The sequence below is a fragment of the Herpailurus yagouaroundi genome, unplaced genomic scaffold (assembly GCF_014898765.1).
Source record: "Herpailurus yagouaroundi ecotype Mexico unplaced genomic scaffold, PumYag 166, whole genome shotgun sequence".
Taxonomy (NCBI): domain Eukaryota; kingdom Metazoa; phylum Chordata; class Mammalia; order Carnivora; family Felidae; genus Herpailurus; species Herpailurus yagouaroundi.
The window spans coordinates 11496321-11502698 of record NW_024412407.1 but is presented as its reverse complement, the minus strand read 5'-3'; the positions used below and the strand labels follow the sequence as shown (position 1 = coordinate 11502698).

The 6378-nt window shown below is 39.6% G+C and overlaps 1 pseudogene; it reads left to right on the top strand.

The window, feature by feature from the left end:
* The window catches only part of LOC121039021 (dnaJ homolog subfamily B member 6-like), a 1698-nt pseudogene extending 932 nt beyond the window's left edge, over positions 1-766 (top strand).
* Positions 767-6378: the final 5612 nt, after the last annotated feature.

Below are 6378 nucleotides of genomic sequence, written 5' to 3'. Positions count from 1 at the left end.
GCCCTTTAGGTTCTTCCTCAGTCCGCAGACTGTTAGGCCTGGTGGATCGCTCTGAAGTTCTGGGCTGACAGAGTCATGCCTCGGTCGAGGATATTAAGGCATATAGGAAACTGGCACTGAAGTGGCGTCCTGATAAAATTTCCTGAGAATAAACAGGAAGTGGAGAGAAAACCGAAACAAGTAGCTGAGGCGTATGAGGTGTTATCAGATTCGGGACATCTAGGATAAATCCGGCAAAGAAGGATTAGGTGGAGGTGCAGGTCGTTTTGACAGTCCCTTTGAGTTTGGCTTCACCTATCACAACCCAGACCACGTCTTCAGGACATTTTTTGGCTTAAGGGACCCATTTTCATTTGGCTTCTTCAAAGACCCCGTTTGGGGACTTTTTTGGTGGTGGTGGGGGGAATCAAAGGGGTCCTTGCAGAAGCAGGAGCTGAAGCAAAGGTTGTTTTCCTCTGCCTTTAGTGGATTTCCATCTTTTGGAGGAGGATATTCTTCATTGATACAGGATTTACTTGCTTCGGTCCATCAGGTCACCGGGTTGGGTTGGGGATCATTTCATTTTCTTCCATGGCCTTTGGTGGTAGTGGGATGGGTAACCTCAAATCTACATCACCTTGTACTAAAATTGTTAATGGCAGAAAAATCACTACAAACAGCATTGTCGAGAATGGTCAAGAAAGAGTACAAGTTGAAGAAGATGGTCAGATTAAAGTCCTTAATGATAAATGGTAAGGAGCGGCTGCCACGCTTAGATAACAAATAATTAAGTGCGTGCATGTAACAGAGAGTTGATTATACCCAGCACTATTTGAGGATTAACAGAACTCTTTTCTTTTTTCTTTTTTTTTTGAAGATTTCCGAGGAGCTCAGCTTTCAGTGTAACTGTACCTGTATTTATGCACAGCTCATCCAAGCCCTATTTATTATAGACTTGAGTTTGTTGTTGGAGCACCATAATAGTGCCTTTTTTTTTTTTTTTTTTTTTGTCGTTAAAATTGTTGTGGGGCGCCTGGGTGGTTCAGTGGGTTAAAGCATCAGAGTCTTGATTTTGGCTCAGATCTTGATTTCACAGTTCACAGTTTGGAGCCTGGAACTGGGCTCAGTGCTGACAGTGTGGAACCTGCTTGGGTTCCCTCCCTCTCTCCCTCTCTCTCTGCCCTTCCCCTGCTCTTGCTTGCTCTGTCTCAAAAATAAATAAATTTAAAAAAAGTAAAATTGTTGTCAATCTCTGTACGCACTTTGCTTGTTTATTGAACACAATCCAAAGTGACTGGCTCTTTCATACACTAACACCAGTGTGGAACTGCGTTTGCGTTGTGTTTGAAACGAGCCAAGTAGAGTCAGCCTGCTGTGAAGTTAACGTTGCCAGAATGAATCTTCCTCAAAATAAATTTCAATTTTTTTTTCTGTATTTAGTAGTGAGAGATATTAGGCATTAATGGTAATATGTCTCTCATTTAATATACATTGAGGATGTTTTTTAGTTGTGCACAAATACTGGCATCTTATTCAGTTTTGCCAATTGTTTCAAATATGTAATGTTAAGCGTGGGTTTAAAATGTTAAGCTGGTAAACTGTGTCTTTATCAGTTGATTAAAAAAAAGAAAAAGAAAAGAAATGCAAAAGTGTTTGGTGGATTCTTTCCTGAGCGGTAGAGCCTAAAAAAAAAAAAGAAAAGAAAAAAAAAAGAAAGGTACAACTTAGATTTTCTTTTGTTTTAGGTGGCAAAACGTCACCTTGAAAACTGATAGTTAGATATTTTATTTTACTTTTTTATCTTGGGAGGGGAGGGGCAGAGAGAGAGGGAGAGAGAGGGAATCCCAAGCAGATTTCACGAACCGTGACATCATGACCTGAGCCCAACAAAATCGAGTCAGATGCTTAGCTGACTGAGCCACCAAGGTGTCCCTGAGAGTTACAGATTTTAAATTGAGTTAAAATTTTAGTTAGAAATGGTTTTATTAAATAACGTATAGGAAAAATCACGTATATGTGTGTGTGTATGGACATCTATGTGAAGCTTTGGAGGACTGGTAGATTTTAGAGTCCATTTAACCCAGTCTCATCAAGTCAGCTACAAATCCAAGAGGGAGGGACCAAGAAAAAAATGCAAAGAATACATGGGGGAAGGTTGTCATTTTTCAAGATAGGACTATTTTGGACTTTTAAAATAGCTCACCCTATGAAATTGCTGGGATATAAAATGTGGAGGGGATAACCCCAGGGCATCTTTCTTAAGACAAGATGGCTAAAGCAAAAATGAGAAGTGCAGGTAAGTGAAAAGGAGGAAATAGGAGTCCTTGACAGTTCTACCACCCAGAATAGCCACTTTAACAGCTTGGAGTATGTCCTTGCAGGACCCCCTCATCCATGTGTACACACACAAGCATGCACACATTTGGACCATCTTACGTGGAATTTTATAACATACTTTTCCCACTTAGTTGTAAACCATGTCTATGATATTTAACATCCATAAGTCTTTTTTACATGCTGTAGTTGGACACTTAAAATTGTTTTCGATATTCTGCTACTACAGAAACTCTGGAAGAACTTTTCCTTTTAGAAAAAATTTGAACTTACCCCTAATTATTTTCTTGGGTTAAGTTCTTATTTTTATAACTTCTGGCTCAAAGCGAATGCAGGTTTGGAGACTTTTGAAACAGCCTGTAGTGTTCTCCAGTTTACGTCCAATTTACACTGTGATTATTGGTATATATGGGCCATGGTTAGTTTGGAAGGTCTGAAGAAGTATTTTTAGTGCCAACTGTGACTGTGTTGCAAATCATAAATATCAGAACTAATGTTTGTTGTGTGGTTAGCTTAGAATAAAATATCGTAGAGGTCAATACATGGCATATATTATTATGACTATAATTATTATCATTGAAATCCAGGACTTTTTAGAGGTCTAATTGAATGTCATGCAAATTATTTGACTGCTGGCCTTTCTAAGTGCTGAACATGTGGCAAACTTAGATATCATTAAAATATGATATTTGAAGAACTTCTGAAAAAATTGACATGTATGCAAAGCAGATGCTTTATAATGATAAGTATTGCACTTGAAATGCTGGGCCACGAGGATAAGACTAATGTCTTTGAGAATATGTGGGTGTTTTGAACAAAGAAGCATATATTTAAAGAAAAAAATTCCTCAGATGGTTTCAGTAGTTAATTTTTAGTGGGGAATTCTTTCCTAATGGTGCTTGAATTATTTAACCCTCTTCGTTTATGGAATTATTATATGATATATTGAGTTGTATTTTAATTATAGAATTTGCATCTTTGCTCTTTTCTTTTAATGAAATCAGTAATTATTGGACAAGGGTCTACGTTATTAACGTTAAATTTTTTGGACCTTATTAACATATATCTTTGTTTAAAATAGTGTTTAAATTTTGTTGACTTTTTCCCAGTCGTCTCAATGGACAAGAAAAATACATGTAGTGAGGTTAGCATTATGTAGAGTTTCTTCAGTATATCTAACTTCTTGTTTTAATCAAGTTTATTTTTATTTTGAGAGATGGGGGAGGGGCAGAGATAGAGGAGAGGGAGAGAATCCCAAGCAGGCTCCATGCTGTCAGTGCAGAGTCCAATGTGGGGCTCTATCCCATGAACCATGAGATCATGACCTGAGCTGAAATCAAGAATTGGACGTTCAACTGACTGAGCCACCCAAGCACCCCATTATATCTATCTTCTTGTAAGTGAATGACTCCCTCAGTCCTTCATCCATCCATTCATTTATCCATCCATTTACCCATCCATTTATTAATCCATCCACCTAACCATTCATCTAACACATTTTTATTGAGTACACTTTGTATCAAGTCCTGTGCTAGAACCCATTGGTAGCAATGAAGTTTGGCAAATTACCGGGGTAAATTTTTGTGGGTAAATAGAAAATTAAAGAACTTGGGATGAAAAAGTCACTTTTAATCTGTATTTCTGAAAGTTTTCGATAGGCTACCTTCTTGGCAATATCCCAGCAGGCTATCCCTATTTATTCTTATGATTTGAGATTAGGTGGACCCTCATACTCATTTCATATTCAATCAAAATATTTACCATATATCTACTCTGAACCAGACCCTTTCCTATCAGTAGAAATAGAGGGTGAACAAACACACCAGCTCTTCTCTCATGGGGCATAATATCTGGACCATACCTCTCCTGCCCCACTAACCTCCTTACTTGCTAGCACTCTGTATTTCCACCTCCACACTGTATTGCAATTATCTGTTTATCAGTCAGCCAATCTCCTTAAGGGTAGAGCCTCTTCCATGCTTCCTGCTCTATTTCTAGCCCTAGGCACAGTTGCAACTAAAATTGCCCTCTATATACTTATCAGATGTTCATTTAGCATCCCTTCAGCTTACTTCACAGTTCTATTTACCTTATATGAACAAAATAATGTATATAACTCATGGCCATAAGAAACTTCTGTTTGACTTCAATTTAACTTTTCCAGGTTAAAGTCATATTATATCCTTCCACATGGCCTATGCAAACCACTCACAATTCTCCAAATGGGCCCTGTTCCTTTACTCATATTTTCCCTTTCCCTAGAATAATTTGATCTCTCTTTGCTTCTCTTCTTTGAGGCCTACCTCAAATAAACTTGATCTGCAAAGCCTTTCCTGGGTGCCCTGATCAGAAACTATCACTCCTTCCCTCGTGCTGCCATAATGCATGGAGTTTTAGAGTGCTTTTCTCTTTCTTTCTTCTCCCAACATCAAATAACAGTTCATTTAGTCTGTGTCTTCTCTGCTTGGGTGTAAGCTCCTCCAAGGAGGGAGTAGGTCTCATTCATTTTGGTCATCCTCACAATATCCAGAGTAGTGCTTTGTTCATAGCAGGAGGCCAGTAAATATTTAGCTTTTGGAATGAATGAAGGAATATATGAATATACTCCTCTGCAATGAATGGGCTTCATGTGTGACTTAGTGGAAGAAGCTTATCGCAAAGGAATATGTTTATTGGGGATTAATGATATTGATAAAGGTGAAGGGAAGGGCAGTTCATGTGGATGGACACAAGAACAATAACCATGGGCCAGTGAAGTCAAGGAGTTTATGTGGAGAAAAATAATGGGATGAGACTGGCTAACAGACAGGTTTAGAATCCAGAAGGCTTTCAGTGTACGGCCAAGGTGTAACATGGCCTTGGGCCCAGTGGAGGTAAGACACATTCTTGATTCCTGAATTGGATTTCAGATATCCAGATATTTGTGCACCAACTCATGCTCTCTTCCATCTGTTCCTATGTCCTTGACCAATACATTCAGTAGTAGGATGAAGTAGCTACAAAAGAGTTTGGAGAGAATGTTGATCCAACCAGGGCAGGTGTTATATTCAACTGGTGGGTATGGGAGAATAAGACTTCTAATAGTACTTTACATTTGATGACACTTTAAAGTTTACAAGCTGTTTTCTAGTGTGTTATATTTTTATCTTCACAACAGATCTGAAAGAGGCTGAAGGGAAGCTGAATCCAAGGCAGCACAGATAGTACAATAACAGAGTTAGGACTTCTGAGGCTCCTGAAGCCAAATATAGTGTTTTTTCTCTCTACAACTCTCTTATCTTTGGAATCATGGAAGTAGTTGAGAAAGACAAGGAATAGATGATGAGAGAACAGGGGAAGAAAATGGGGAGGTAGAATTGTGAGTTATTCATTGACTCAGCAAGTGTACATCCAGTGCTCCTCCTCTGCTCTCCCCTCTCCATACTGGCCCATGTCTCAGTCCTCAGGGATGTTCCACGCAGGCAGCTGTAAAACAGCAGGAGGAGGGCCTTGAAAGCATTGCATGGGCTACCTAGTCTAGCTTTGGAAACTCGGGAGGGCTTTTTAGAGAAAGTGACATCAAGATTGAGAGGGAAAAAGCAAAGGTGAAATGGGGTTGGGTGTTGGGGTGTGGGGAGAGTTTCATGCCAAGTCATGAAACTGGGCAACTGATGTAGGACAAAAAGCACATCCTAGTGTGGAAAGATGCTCTTAGACCCTCTTTAGCAGGAAGGGCAAGAAGGGCAAAGTGAGCTTTGCATCTCTCTCTGCTTGAGTTGTTGTTCATTTTTCCCTCTCTTCCCCAAAGAGGAGGGGGGATAAACATCACCTCTGGCCTCTTTGGCCCAAGGGCTATGGTGATTTTAGATTGAAATGTCCATGGGAGGATGGTTAATTGTGCACCTGCCATTCTTCCATCACTGAATTTTCTGTGCCAGCCCCAGTGATGCCAATAGTGATCTAACTTGAGCCACTGTGGCTCACAGTCCGTGAATTCTCTTCCAAGCTTGGAGGCAAGGTTCTATTAATACTCAGGTTGAAGATGTAGTTGTCTCTGTTGGAGAAGATTGGCATCCATAACCCAGA